Below are 16404 nucleotides of genomic sequence, written 5' to 3' on the forward strand. Positions count from 1 at the left end.
TTAATTCATTTAAAGCACAACTTTATCGTTGGCTAAAAACTAAGATGTTTTACACTACAGATGACCTGTTTTGCATGTTAGATAATATTGAGTAGAAGTTAGATAGTTATTTAGTTACCTAAGTTTAGTTTAAGTGTACATTTGCATGCTAAACTAGCAAAATATGTTTAAGCACAGATATATGTTATCCTTACCAACTCATTGTACCATATTTTAAGCAAATAAAGAATATTATTATTATATTATATAGGAGAATTGCTCGTTTAAAGGAAGCTATGTACTACCTATAAGATACGATCGTCAAGAAAAAACGACGCACTTATCAACCACTCTGGTGTTGCGGGTGTCCATGGGCGACGGTAATCGCTTACCATCAGGCGATTCGTCTGCTCGTTTGCCTATAATAATCACAAAAAACCTAATCTACTCCTACTTGGCTGGTCTCCGCGCCCGCGCTGCATGTAATGGAATGGCCGCCACTGTTAAACTGTTTGACAACACGCATCGGGAATGCTGAAACAACACTAACAATTAGGTACCGTAAAACCACCCAATTATAATCTAGTAGGTACTAGAACTATGGTTTACAAGTTCAATAAGCAACCTTTAATAATTATCATAATCTTATTAATACCAAATTAATATGAAACTAAAATATTTTAAAAACATATATTGAAGCAATAAATTACGAATGATTATATTATGTACGAAAGCTGCTTGCTCTCCTCTATCTGTATTTACTTACTTTTTGTTTTTTCTCTAAATTTTATCGTGATATAATAGAGAGCTTTTCAGTCAAGTACCGTGTTAAGGCCACGAAGCGTGCTGAGTGGCCTTATTGGGTACGAGATTGAAAAACTTGATTACCTAATTACCTATAGCACTATTGTCTACAATTCTACAATACTTTTTCTACGAGTCAACAAAAATAATACTAATATTAGTACAATCATATATCATCAGTCACCCTAGGTCGGTAACTAACTTTTCTAATATCCAAACCCGAGGTTACTAAGACCATTTACCTACATTCAAAATTAATTTATTATATTTAAAACATATTTGCATATAATCACTAAATGAACTAAGAAATATAAGCCTACAACTATAAGAAAAACTAAACCTATTCGTAAACTAACCTATAATAACTACCTACTCAAACAACCCACCCCGCATCGTTCCCGGCGAAAAGGTGCCCATCACGCACCTACATTAAAACTACCTAACAAATAAACTTCTTATTTCTGAATTCTGTCTTAGTATCCGTTTATGTTCAAAGTGTAATAGCAGCTGATCGTCGTCATTTAGTAACACCAATGCTATTAACTGCACACAAAAGGACGTAACCGACGGGGCCGCTCGTAAAGTTTCAGTCGTTTTGGAAAGCGCGATGACACGCACGATTTCTGGTCCGATACGCCCTTCGTCCGATGATAAAAAGCGATTTACAGGGTGCTTCGAAATCAGATATGAGAGAAAAAATGAATGTTACATTTAAATAAGTACCTACCACGTAAAATTAGATAGGTATTAGAGAGTCTGTTTATTGAATTTATACCTAATATATTTATTGGTCTCATATACATATATAAGTACATATACCTACATACCTATACATATATTTATTGGACGTGTAACTTTTGGTTAAATAATAGGTACCTAAAGTAATAACATAATCTGGGGGCACGGTAGTGCCCCCGCCAAGACGAGCAAAGCGAAGCGCAAGGGCACTACCTACCTTTTCTCGAAGCGCTTCGTCGTTTTTTTGAACCCTCATAACTTGGGTTTGAATTATATCAGATAAACAAAACTCTCGGGATATGATGTCAATAGTAAACTTATTAAGCATAAAAAATTTCAATTGCATAATTCTTATACTTTAGATTTTATTCATGTCTAAAAAACCCCGATTTCGTCACTGACTCACTCACTCACTGTTGATCATCAAAACCTCTAGGGTACTTCCTGATGTCCTAGGAAGCTGAAATTTGGTATGTAAGATAGTATTAGTCCACAAATAACAAAAAAATTCAAAAAATTGAAATTTTTAGCCCCTAAGGGGGTGAAAAGGGGGGTGGAATTATGTATGGGAAATCAATAACCGCTGAACCCATTTCGTTGAAATTTGGTATGTAGATAGTTATTGTTATGGGGAAGGATATAGAATAAGTTTTCAACCCCAAAATCACCCCGTAAGGGTGATAAGGGGTGGAAATAGGCATTAGGGGAAAAAGGGGGTTGAAGTTTGTATGGGGAATCCGGTAAAAAGCAGATTGTATAAAAGATGCCCACAGGTACGTATTTGAGGATTTTTAGTAGTAAATCACCCGCAACCCTTTAAATTAGGAGATGGAAGATTGTCATAAGCAACTTACAAAAAGATGTGAAATCCCACCAAAAACATTTTCATGTAAAATGTTGCCAAGACGAAACCATAAGGCTCGCACTGACAAAAAGTTATCAGATCTCTTGTAGAGCCAAGCTTCTAACTCTACAAGCCCTAACTTCACAGACTCTACACCTTAGTCAAAATATGTGGCTTGGCCGTTTCGTTACCACAAGAACTATTTTATAATAAAAAATAATGAATAGTAAATACATTTTTCACCTCACGCCCATGTGACGAAACGGTCAAGCCACATATTTTGACTAAGGTGTAGAGTCTGTGAAGTTAGGGCTTGTAGAGTTAGAAGCTTGGCTCTACAAGAGATCTGATAACTTTTTGTCAGTGCGAGCCTTATGGTTTCGTCTTGGCAACATTTTACATGAAAATGTTTTTGGTGGGATCATATATTTTTAGATTCATCATTAGGTATTAGGTGGGTATTAGTTATTTTTTGGAGATATTTTTGTCAGAAACACGATAATTTAATTAGGTGTTTTCGGGCAATTTCGGAATTTAATTCTCGAAAATCATTCAAAAATCACTCTTAACCTCCTAAGACCCTGCGTACAAATTTTTGTACATATTACTTATTCCAAAATCTATTCTGAATTTTTATTGACTAACTAAGGGTTCTAAATTCAAAAACAAAACATATATTGCTTCTGGGTCTCAAGAGGATAGGTTCCGTTGTAATAGGATTCCCTTTATGGAATAATCCGCCAGTCCGCCACTAATATCAGTGTTTTTTTCCTATCCGAATTACCCTAATACATCATAGGTTTTCTTATTCCTTGGACTGCACGGTCAATGAGATAAGATCCAAATCAGGCTGTATAGGAATGGAAGTTCGTATAAAAAGAGCGGGATTCCTTCGCGTACCTTGCCCCGCTGGGAGCGCTATCATCGACGTCTATTAATCATTATCTGGCGCCAGAACTTCTGGACTAGAAACACTGTTACTTGCAGTGCAGTGGCAGGACGTACATAGAACTCGATCCCCACCGGCTTGCCGATATCGAGACAGCTGGCCGCTTAGCCAACGTGCCAATCGCTTACGCTCCGTAGCGATCGAAATGCAACTGTCACAAGAGGGATAGAGAGACACAAAACGTTTCGTTGTAGAAGTGATAGCGATCGTCAGCTTGGCTAGGCCGGCTTAGCAACTTGTTCTAGAAAAATCTATGGAAATGCAAGTCAAAATAAAGATAACACCGCTATCTTCGCCACAAGTGCGGCGAGATCAGCGGCCAACCAGAAAGCGCGATGCTAGCGCCAGAGTTTCTCACATACGACACATCGTCAGACATCGCGGCACGCGTTTATCTGACGGCTGATATCGTCCGGCGAACTGGTAATTAATCTGCTGCTGCTGCCCCTTAATTAACAATCATACTGAACGCGCGTGTCCTAGACATAATAATTACGAGTACGAACCTACCTAAGCTTGGAAAATACCAGTAAAATGCTAATTGAAGTTAATCATTAAATTTGTTTTATTTTGTACAGCGCAAAAAGGCGCCAACAATGACTGTTTCGACCCCGATTGCACCAAAACGGGCAATTGGGCATGACATCCAAGACACCTACGAGGGGCGTTCAAAATATTCTCGGTATTGATATCTTACAACCTCTTCTAAAATTTCTTTCGTTACTGGCCGCTAAGGTTTATTCATTGACATTAAAAAAAAGTATAATTCGAACCGAGATGTTCTTTTGTTTTTCTGCAATTGCTGAACAAACATGAACATCATGTGGGAATTGACAATGTTAACTAAATTAGAACATCGATGCGTGATAAAATTCTTGACAAAACAGGGTAAAAATCAAAAAACCATAAAAGAGGAAATGGATTGTGTTTACCGTGAGTCTGCTCCTTCTTTATCTACCATTCAAAAGTGGTCAAGCGAGTTTAAACGTGGAAGGGAGAGTGTTGAAGACGACCCTAGACCTGGCCGGCCTGTAGTAGCTACTTCACAAGAAAATATTGATAAAGTGGAAAAACTTATATTGGAAGATGGTCGAGTGAAGGTAAAATCTATAGCACAAGTAACCAATCTCTCTATTGGTACCGTACATGATATTATCCATGACCATCTTAATATGTCAAAAGGAAGTGCAAGATGGGTTCCGCGAATGCTGACTCGGCTTCAAAAAGACATGCGTGTAGCTTGTTGTTCCGATTTTATTGACCTGTGCGGTGAAAATCCTGATGAGGTGCTGCAAAGAATAGTTACTGGAGATGAAACCTGGGTTCATCATTATGACCCAGAGAGTAAACAAGAGTCCATGCAGTGGCACATTAAGGGTTCAACTCATCCCAAGAAGTTCAAGGTCATCCCTTCAGCTGGCAAGGTCATGGCCACGATATTTTGGGATTGTGAAGGAGTATTACTGATCGATTATAAAGAAAAAGGTGTAAATATCACAGGACAGTACTACGCTAACATTCTACGTCAATTAAAGGATGCAATCAAAGAAAAGAGGCGAGGAAAGTTAACCAAAGGTGTTATGCTTCTGCATGACAACGCCCCCGTCCATACTGCTCATATTGCCAAGGCAGCTATTGTTGAATGTGGGTTTGAAACTGTTACTCACCCACCGTATAGTCCGGACTTAGCCCCCAGCGACTTCTTTTTGTTCCCCAATCTTAAAAAGGATCTGCGTGGAAATAAATTTTCCGATGATGAAGCATTGAAGGCGGCAGTGGAGGAGCATTTTTACACCAAAGACAAAAAATATTTTTATGCAGGATTAAAAAAAAAAATTGATCGATCTTTTAAGTGTATGAACATAGGGGGGGAGTATATTGAAAAATAAAAATATCAAACTTTTCGTACTTGTTTGTTTTCATTCTCATACCGAGAATATTTTGAACACCCCTCGTATATCGTGTATCAAAGAATCACTCTAAAGAAGCGGGTATTTAGACGACATTAAGTACCTAACCTTTGTTTTGGTTTATTTATTCTCCGGTTCACCCAAAACTTTAACTCACCAATTCTAGTGGAACCAATTGAGCTACAAAACCGGGCCCCCGCGGCTAGCTGTCAGCTTCTGCTGCGTTCGTAATCAGGCCCCGTAGCCAACATGCCAATCGCTAACGCCCCGTAGCGAACGAAACGCAACTGTCACTGTCACACTAAATATGGAAGAGTGATAGTAGTGAGAGACACAAAGCGATTCGATGGCGAAGCGCAAGTGATTGTCACCTTGGCTAGGCCGCCAGAGGGCTTACCGCGAACATCAAAAATCAACCTCTCGCTCGCATATGCAAGAGCTATAGAGAGGCAGATAACAACATTTCGAAGGTTTTAAATGAATCTACTTTAATGTGTGGCGCCTGAAATAAATCAATCGCATCAATTTGCCTGCTGAGCTATTCAGTGGATAAGTAAGAAAAGGAAATACACTTAAATTGGTTCAGGTTAGCGGTTGCAAAGCCCGTTGAGGTTAATTTTACTATCCCTCGTTATATTTACGCTACGCTACGCGAGAATAAAATCTCACTTCCTGGCCAAGGCAAGACGTAAAACTTTAGACAAACCACGGGCGGTAATTCGTAAAGCCACCTGGCTCCCTAGGTATGTAATTTACTATTACATGAATAAAAAAAACCGGCCAAGTGCGAGTCGGACTCGCGCACGGAGGGTTCCGCACCATCAACAAAAAACAAGCAAAAAAAACGGTCACCCATCCAAGTACTGACCCCGCCCGACGTTGCTTAACTTCGGTCAAAAATCACGTTTGTTGTATGGGAGCCCCACTTAAATCTTTATTTTATTCTGTTTTTAGTATTTGTTGTTATAGCGGCAACAGAATTACATCATCTGTGAAAATTTCAACTGTCTAGCTATCACGGTTCGTGAGATACAGCCTGGTGACAGACGGACGGACGGACAGACAGCGGAGTCTTAGTAATAGGGTCCCGTTTTTACCCTTTGGGTACGGAACCCTAAAAATGGTGTGAAGTATATTTATGTTATAGGTTTAGTAATAATAATAACACGCGTGTGACATCCAAAAATATCACTTTGAAAATACACCCTTTAATAGGAAAGTCTGTGCAAAATTAGCTTGGTCCGACTAACTGTAGGTTAGGGCTTGATCACAAGCCCTTAATCTGCCCTAATCACTCGCAGTGTCGACGTGGGCATCCAAACGGAAATACCCGTCCCTTTTATTCTATAGGTAATAATAGGTATATACCTACCTACCCGTAGTACCTACGTATATCATGGGGTGTTAATCTGTACAGCTACCATCAGTTTTTCACTGACATAAACGCCGTCGAGAACGTAATTTACTTTCTATACATCTCGCTCGTACTCGCATATTAGTGCAAACGAGATGTATAGAAAGTAAATTACGTTCTCGATAGCGTAAATGTCAGTTTTGACACTGTCAGTGACTCATAGTACGGGCTCTGGAGTTTAGTATCTTTACTTACAAATGTTTGTAGCATCATACACAGCAATGGGGTTGGCAACTGTCAATGTTTTTCATAGATGGCTCCATCACAAGTTTGCCCCTTTCTCTAGTTTTGTGTTTGTTCTATGAGATTTGGCTGAAAGGGCTAGCATACAGGCCATAGAAATCCAAAAGAAAAACAAGATTTTGACACAATTCTAGGGATTTTGACACAGTGATATGCTGGCGCCATCTGTAAAAAAGTTCGACCGGCCAACCCCTTTATAGGTTGATGTCTTTTATGTGGACGTACCCAAATATAACGGGCTATAAAGCTTAGTTTTCTGATTGAACCCTTATTCGCCTACCTAAAGGGATAGAGTCCATCTAAGCTAACTTTGCACTGATTTGAACAGAACAAAAGTGAGGGTGTGTGGAAATTTGACATTAATTATGTCATTGCCACACTTTATCATTGCAAATGCTTGCGTAGCTTGGTCCGAATCTACGCTTTTTCTATTGACCGAGTGAGAGATTTTAAAATGATCTAGATTAAGATAATAAAAAATCAAATTAAATGTTAAGGTAGAGAAGGTAACGGGTTATTTATCGTAATAAATAAATTACGGCCAACTATTCCACGTTTACCCTAGGTATAAACAAATCTTGGATATAAATCTGCGAGACAATAAAACTCCTCTCATTAATAAACAAGTCCGGCTGAAATCCCATCCGTCCGGGCCTCAGATTAATTAAAAAAGTTTGCGAAAAAACGCACGACTGGACCCACAGACTAGCGAAGTTTAAGGACGCGCTTTTGCTGCAAAAAGCTTTTACAGTAAGAGTTTGTGCAGACAACGAGATGACATGACAATTTTTTACAATAATTTTGAATTTCCCAAAAATATTTGTACAGGTAGACTCAGAAGTAATGCGAAACTCATTCTGTCTGTTACCTTGGAAAAATGTATCTAAACCTAAATCGTTATTTTTAATAATGTGCACAGAAAAGATGCCGGTTTTCCCGAACGTTTTTGACTCATTATCCTCCTAACTGGACCTAACGCGTGGATCATAAATACACGTAGAAAATATACCTATCGAAGAACTAAACAAGCAATAACATAAATGAAACATAAATTGCCAATGCTAAAATGTAATAACATAAAAATATAGTATTGGCTCAGTGCCAAAAAGCAAACATCGGCGAATATTTCAGCGCACAACTGCCAGTCCATACGTGACGTCGTTGACTGAACCAATTAAAATTCTATCTGGATTCATTATGACACTTTATTTTTAAGTGGTCATTAAGGATGCTAGACGATCCAAAATGTCTGAGGGATCTTTTAAATTAATGGTCAGTATCTTCAAAAATATATATTTTTCAGGTTTAGAAGATAATATACCGTGTGGAAAAAAATAATGGGCCCTGAAGGGAAAGTGCCTTAAAACCTTAAAACATTATTTTATATGTTTAAATAAACAATTGTATATGCAGATTCATTTATATGTATGTATTATAAGTACAATCAGCAGCAGAAGTCACTGCGTGGTCGAGATGTTCAAGATGATCTAGGTACTAATGAAGAAATGGTCATCGCGCACACTTTTTTTTCTCTCGGATCTTTACAATCCATAGATTTTGTTAGATTTATCTTAAGCTAAGTACAATAGCTAAACATAATAGTCTATTTTCTGTGTGAATTATTTCGTGGCATTTTTCCTTGATTGAAATGGGTATAAATTGAATATAAAAACTACAATTTTGTGTTAGCCCCCTCTTTTGGATAACCACTGTTATTGTATAAATTCAATTACTTATGACGAACGCGTTTAGTATTCCATATTAGATATCAATTTCAATTCGCAACAAGCAAATGTCCTTATTAACAGCAGTCAAAACATCCGGAACCCGCAGGAACTCATAAAGAACCCTCGCTTCGCTCCGAATGCTCGCAGGAGCGCACGGAATTTTAATCACCAATTTGTATTTAACAAATCTACCGCGAGGCGAGAATTAGGGTTCCGCTAATAATGTAATCTGTTAAAAAAGTGCTTTTTAACCAATAAAGTCAAACGCTATTACAAAATCATCATTCGCTTCCCCGTTTCCCATCAGTTGGGGTCGGATCTCGTCTCTTTGTCGTTTGTCATCTCGTCATTCACCTGCTTTTTAGGGTTCCGTACCCAATGGGTAAAAACGGGACCCTATTACTAAGACTCCGCTGTCCGTCCGTCCGTCCGTCCGTCCGTCCGTCTGTCACCAGGCTGTATCTCACGAACCGTGATAGCTAGACAGTTGAAATTTTCACAGATGATGTATTTCTGTTGCCGCTATAACAACAAATACTAAAAATAGAATAAAATAAAGATTTAAGTGGGGCTCCCATACAACAAACGTGATTTTTGACCGAAGTTAAGCAACGTCGGGCGGGGTCAGTACTTGGATGGGTGACCGTTTTTTTGCTTGTTTTGCTCTATTTTTTGTTGATGGTGCGGAACCCTCCGTGCGCGAGTCCGACTCGCACTTGGCCGGTTTTTTTTTCATGCCATCTCTCACGCAGTCCCATCCACCTTTTCCTTGGTTCCCTTACCTCCCTCCACATTCATTCCTTATACCTTTCGCGCCACATGATTTTCATCACTTACATTTCGTACTACCTACGTCAAACGCTACAAAGAGAAGCTAATTCTGCACAGACTTTGCAATGACTAATTGAGGCAGTGCCACTATATCCATAATATTTTCATGGGAAATTCACGTTCACGGTGCTCCTTGGTTTGATATGAATATGAATGAAACACAGAACCCAAATGTCATATAATGGATCGACAATAAAAAGAAAATAAACGTCTTTCGAGTTTCGAGTAAATTGAACGTAGGCTGATAAATAACAGCTATATGCGCGGGCGCTGCTCCGACTCAAAGGAATAATGTCATGAGCGAGTAACATGGATGTGAGAAAGGCCCGAGGTTCCGTAGGCGGTGGGGCTGTCTGAACCCGTACCATGAGTCACTGACAGTGTCAAAACTGAGATATACGCTATCGAGAACGTAATTTACTTTCTATACATCTCGTTCGCACTAATATGCGAGTACGAGCAAGATGTATAGAAAGTAAATTACGTTCTCGATAGCGTTTATGTCAGTGCCAAACTGATGGTAGCCGTACTGTATTGTTCTAAACTCTTAGGGTCAGTTGCACAAAACTGTTCGTATCGTTAAAGAGTTCGCTAAATTATGTATGGAAAGTTTCATAGTAAAGCGCCGGGGCGCGCCGGCTGACGTTGATCAGTCTGTCAAATGTGGTTGGTGCAACTGGCACTTAGAATAAATAAGTGTACGCTGTGTACGTTTGTTTCTTGAGAAATTACATTAGCCTTAGCCACATTTTGACCATCGATGGCATCGATTGGTACATAAGGCATTATGGAACCGATGGCTCGCGATCGTTATTGCCTGTTAGTGACTTTGAAGTGCTCCCGCGCACGATATCGCACTCCTAATTATGCCGTTTATACCTACATGATGCATTGACTTTTACTAATTGATCTCATTTGAAGTGGTTTCTCTTAAGTTTATTTGTATCTTTTATTTATTTTACACTATTAAAAATAATCATTTATTTACAAACAAGATATATACAGTTGTATTACTAAAATAAATTAAAAACTAGCTTAAATCTAAAATAGGCCCCTGACGCTTGTATCTTTTTAATTGAACATGCATACGATGTATGTTGGAGATATATATAGTCTGGTAAACGAATATTGTCAGTAAGTTTCCAATAGACAAACGATTTGTCTGACTCTTATATAATGTTTTGCGTCTTTCTCTGATGACACTATACTTAGGTTTGCTAACACTACACATGCTACCATATTTATCTAAGTAAAACTTAGGTTAATTTGTTACTTTAACAAATATATAGCCTGACCAGTAATATATGATAATTGTCAAGAGGGCGCTGTTATTCTCATGTATAGGGTGACAATTCAGTGTAGTATGAAAAAATTAGTTCCAGTGAAATTCCGCAACATGGCGCACCCTCAATAGATCCTGGTTCACCTATAATAATATTAATAGAAATTAGATTGTTGTTAATAGAAATTAGAAGCTGAATACAGGTAAATAGCGTCTGTACAGAAAGAGAAGAGTCGTGAAATGTTTGGGATCCATTACATTCTACGACTCTTCTCTTTCCGCACAGACTCTACATCTTTTAAACTTTATGAATTCCCCACGTTTAAACACTTCATGGAAGCCTCGCATTGATATCGTATTAAATCTATCTTAGTGTAGATTAACAAAGTGAAGTCTTATTATTTTTGACTAATTTCAGCAGTCAAAAACCAATAGAACAAGACATCAACTAAGCAATACAGAACACAGATGTAGATGTCGCCACTTAACAGATAGCTTTTTGACGTCCGGAAAACGAACCTGTCCTCGCGTCGACAGACAAATTTTTCAGCAGGAAAACACATCTCGATACCAGTTAAGAAATAAGTTAGGCGTGACATCTAATTTGTGTTCAATTTGAAATCTTAATAAGCCGTCAAAGCGTTCCAGAAATAACTAACTAACTAATTATGAACAGGGTGCCCGGCGACAATTGACAAATGTGTTTCGTACGGCGCGATACATACAATTAGTAGAGGAATGCGAACGCATCCTTAAGAAATGACAGGACAGCGCGGCAAAATGGCGGGAAATCATAGACAATTTTGGCGGGAACTTTATAAATAGATCAAACTAATTTCCACAGATAGTAATGTAATCATTGAAAATTGTTATTGAACCGTATTATAACGTCATTAGAACCGGTTTTACTTTACATGATATAGATGATATGCCCGTAATGACTCCCAAATTGGGTGTTTGGTTTACGAGGGGGCCTATTCAGAGTCTTTGTGGATGGTGATAAATCATTCTGTCGCGATGTGTGACAAATTGCCCTCTGGGATGTTGTTCTTATCGCCTTCGAAAACAGACGAGACGAACCAGTGCACTGCCGTTTCTGATGAGACATGATTGTTACCTACGGAAGTAATTCAGTGTTTCTCTGGTTCGCCTAAGGGTTGGACTCTCTGGGGTCATTGGAATAAAGGGCGGGGAGGTAACTATTTCGGTTCGGGCGTCGCCTATCTTGCGTAAACCCGTTATTGTTTTGCATAATCACCACGTGTACAATGAAAAAATAATAAAAGTACCTAGATATTGGAGGCATATTAAAGACACATTTCTCAGTTTGACATTATTATTACATCTATAAAAGTAGGTTAGTAAAAAAACAACATTATTTTATAAATAAGACTTTTTGGACTTAACATTCCCAGACTGACGCGTCTTAGGATTTAATTTCAAAAGACATTATTTACTACAACCGTATGAAGTACGTGTACAAACGACAGTTTTTTTTACAATAGGTTTTTTACAATAAAATAAAATATAAGGCACTGCGATGTTATATTGGTACCATACCAATGCTACAAAGCTATTACCTACATTACAAAAGTTGTTAAAATTTCAACGATGCACCATTCAAAGCGGGTAAGTAATAGAACGTATACAAACCTATAATATATTGCTCAGAATATATAAATTCAATTAGTATAATTTTGAATGGCATAACGTGCAATAAGTATAACGTGCGATACGTATAACAATGAATTCTATAATTTTATTATGTATAATGAACTTTACATATAATATCGTTTATGATAAGTATAAAAAGGTATAACGTTGAAATAATATACAAAACAAATTTCAGATTGAAGTTTCTTTTTCTTTGGGGGGGTTACAGTTCTAACCTAACCCACTTTTCTGGTAGCAGTTTCTTCTTATTTCTACCATGGGTCTCACCGCACTGTTTAAAAAAAAACATTTCCTTCACAACTAAACTAGACGGAGCCCCGCTTCGCGGGGCTCCTATTTCTGGGCTGTTTGCCCTTCGGGCATCTGAAGCTACCTAACGAACCTAACCTACCTATTGATTTAGTGTGACCTCCGTGAAAACCTCGGGGAAAAAGCGTAGGTAGGTACTTATATGAGATGTTATTTTATTTTAATTTTTATGCGTAATGAAAGTTACATTAAATGTTATTCGTTTATTTGTATGTTATACCAAACAGCGATATGTATATTGTATGTTATATTATTTTTATGTTATACTAATTGAAAATATAGATTTAGTGCATTATACATATGATTAGTATACGTTTTGAACGTTTGTAAACTGAAATTATACCAAAAGTGCGTATTCATTATGATACGCACCCATTCAAAGCAATGACAAATAATCTCAATTCCATCTGCCACTCGTATCCCTCAAGCAATTAATATTGTGTACAGTCATCGTCTTTCTTAACATTCCCTAATTAAAACACAATAATACTTCCAAATTGCCACATGTTTGTATCCAACTAATTTCAACGTCATTCGATTCCCACTGACATCTGTGGACATCCAAACAGATTTGGTGTCGACAGGCGTACCAACCGATTCGATACATCGACTTTTTTCAGCGACTTTTTATCGATTTTATCGATACCAACATTACACGAACGCAGCGCGTCGAATCCGCCCGAACCATCAATTAGTGGATGCTCTCACAGCGACGTTCCTTTTTCAAAAACATACGGCTTTGAAATCGATGAGCAAAAAGACGACAGAGGTGACGGGGAAAAAGGTCCGATTCGGTTTTGATAAGCGTTTGTAATTTGTTCCTTTTCATTTGACTGATAAATACATTTGGTGCAATGTGTTACTTTTTAAGTAGTGTTTACAATACCTTCCCATCTAGTTTACCAACCTATCTTTTGATCCTATTTTGATTTTTGTAAGCATTCGCTTAACTTGAAATCAATGTATATATTATACCTCCATTAATTCCTAAAATACATCATTTAAAAAGTATATGCAGTAACATACTTACCTGTAACGCCATCTGTGAATGTGAGCAGGTAATTTACACCAGTGCACATTTGAGAATACTCTACGGCTCAAGGCGAGCAAAGTTAGAATGGAAACTGCCTTTCTGTGCAACTGGTATTATTTAATAGCCAATAATAACAGATGACGCTAGTTGTACTGTATTAACATTTATAATACACTCTTATCTTTCCTCGTACCTACGAAAACTCCTCAATAACAAAATTTGCCCTTGTTGTCGTCGAACGTATTATACAAGACGAACGTATGTATCGTATAAACTTCGTTTAAAAAAAAAACAATCGCGACGAGGTTGGCTGAAAACAAAAACTGCTCGTTTAAAAAGAAAAATCAATATGGCGTCGGCGTCGCTGCGGAAAAGTGTCCCGCCACAATATTTTTAACGCGGCACTTGGGGTGCTGGCTAATTGGAATCTGGTTACAATAAACGCGTTCCAAAAAAAAGTAAAATCCTTTTGAGTCAAAAGGTTTGACTACCGTAATACTGGTGATAGGTATTAACAGGCAGAGTAATCTGGGTAATAGGTACCTACATAAAGTTTGATTGAGTTAAATCTATGAGGGATAAATATATTCGTACTTACTACAAGTTGTGTGTATTTTATGCCTGTGTTTGTTTATAACTTTATGTTAAAAGTATTTTGTATCAGCACTTATGTTATGTTGAACTAAAAATAACCTCCTCCGGCAGAGTCCATATGTACCTAGATAATTTTGAAAAGCAGTTCAATTAAACACTACCGTACTGTATTAATTAGTAAATTACTGTTAGGAATGTAACGTCAAAGAGATAATACGAGTAAATAAATATAGTTAACGTATGTATATGCATGTAGTTAACAAAATATGTATTTGACCTTTGATTACAAATAGCTGATGTAAGAATAAGAATAAATTTTATTATCAATAAAACACATAGCAGAATATGTCAGGGGTCTCCGCACGCATGATGGGTCAAAATAAGACAGACATTGTATGTAAGTGTTGTTTCGAGTTTGGGTATATATATAGGAAGGTAAGGATGATTTCACGGTTTTGTATCCTAAGGGCCATCCCACTGCACACTAGCGTTTTTTGAGCGTCGGCGTCTAGACAAACAACTCTATGGCTGCTGCTCGACGCATCGTTGACGCAACTGCGCAGCGATGCTATCTTCCATAGCGCCGATTAGACGCCGACGCTCAAAAGGCGCTAGTGTCGGGTGGCTTTAAAGGTGTCATCGTAACATAAGTTACCCATCGTGATACCTATAAAGGTATGGCATGATAAAAATCGTCCAAGCGTTAAGTGGTTTAGCTACTCTAGCTAGAGACAAAAAACGTAAAAAAATCTGCGGTGGTACGGAACATTAGTAGCGCGAGTCCGAATCGCAAAAGTTGGCCATTTTTATGTTTCCAAAGAATTAAGATTAAAATAATTAAATATATATACTCTGGCACATTCACTGTGTCAGTAGAAAAAGGTAGGCGTGTAGAGTTGACTTCCCATAGAAAATTTGGAATGGGGTGGGCCGGTCGAAGTATTTAACAGATGGCGCCAGCTTAGCTTGCCCTGTCATTCCCTATAATTGTGTCAAAATTTATGCCCTAGATGCCAGCCCTTAAAGCCAAATCTCAAATAAGTGTACCGCGAACAAAGTTTGTGCGGTACACTAAAAAGGGGCAAGCTATGATGGCGCCATCTATGCAAACCTCTGACAGTTGCCAATCCCATTTCGCGCGTTTTTATAGTGACACAGATGATTTGCCAGAGCGTGTATGTCGGCGGGCGGTCGTAAAATCAATCATTAATTTGACCTTTAGCCTTCAATTCTTTAAACAATTAAGTCTAAAATAACACCAAGCACAAAAAGTTCATCAAACACTTTCGTTTCGCAATTATCCTACTTGTAAAAACTACAAATTACGATCAACCAAGCCTATCCACTGAAACGAAGACGCAGTAAAAACAACTCTAAGCAAAAAATGGGAAGGTTCAAAGTTGAGTGGCGACAAGAGTACATTCTAACTGCATTCAATATCAAGGACAATCCTAATTATTCTGATATTTATCGTAATCGTTCGACACGTTTAGAGGAAGATAAGTGATTTGATATTTAGATACCTAAATGATTCGTTTTGGTATGGTAGGTACTTTTAATATACGAGTTCGCTCCGTAAGTGCGTATCTAGGCCGAATTTATTTTGACCCTTGCTACTCTCGACCCCCGCTCCGAGTCGTTCCTGGCGCAAAAGTTGTCCATCGCGGTTCAACAGGGAAAAGCCGCAAGCGTGATGGGCACTTTATTGCGTCGGGAGCGATGCGGTGGTGGTTTTCAGGGTTTTCCGAATAGCTTTAGTAAGAATAGTAGGTTTTTATAGGTTAGTTTAGGTTTAGTTTTTTTTGCTACCTACCTCAATCATTTCTCAGTTATATTATATTAATTACTGTATTTTTTTGACATTAATATTTCTGTATTTTTTATATTTTTAGGCAATTGGTAAAATGTTTACCTAATTTTATGAAAATAACCTGAATCTGGAAATTTCACATTGGTTCATAAAACCTACTGAAATAGGATAGAAATAAGTAAATTACACAAATTACTTTAATTAGTTTAATACTACATACTGTCTGTATTAATTTACTTTTCTGTACACAGTGTTCGTTTGTC

At 37.9% G+C, this 16404-nt stretch overlaps 1 protein-coding gene and 1 long non-coding RNA gene across 2 annotated transcripts in view; both read left to right on the forward strand.

Moving 5' to 3' along the window:
- Nucleotides 1-16404, forward strand: part of LOC134657447 (uncharacterized) — a 264724-nt gene that overhangs the window by 191829 nt on the left and 56491 nt on the right. The gene's annotated exons all lie outside the window — the stretch shown is intronic.
- On the forward strand, nucleotides 2231-2428 carry LOC134657619 (uncharacterized). Its single transcript, XR_010097635.1, has 2 exons — nucleotides 2231-2261; nucleotides 2295-2428. It is a non-coding gene; the product is annotated as an uncharacterized LOC134657619 (long non-coding RNA).

Source organism: Cydia amplana, chromosome 20 (assembly GCF_948474715.1).
Source record: "Cydia amplana chromosome 20, ilCydAmpl1.1, whole genome shotgun sequence".
In the NCBI taxonomy this organism is placed as follows: domain Eukaryota; kingdom Metazoa; phylum Arthropoda; class Insecta; order Lepidoptera; family Tortricidae; genus Cydia; species Cydia amplana.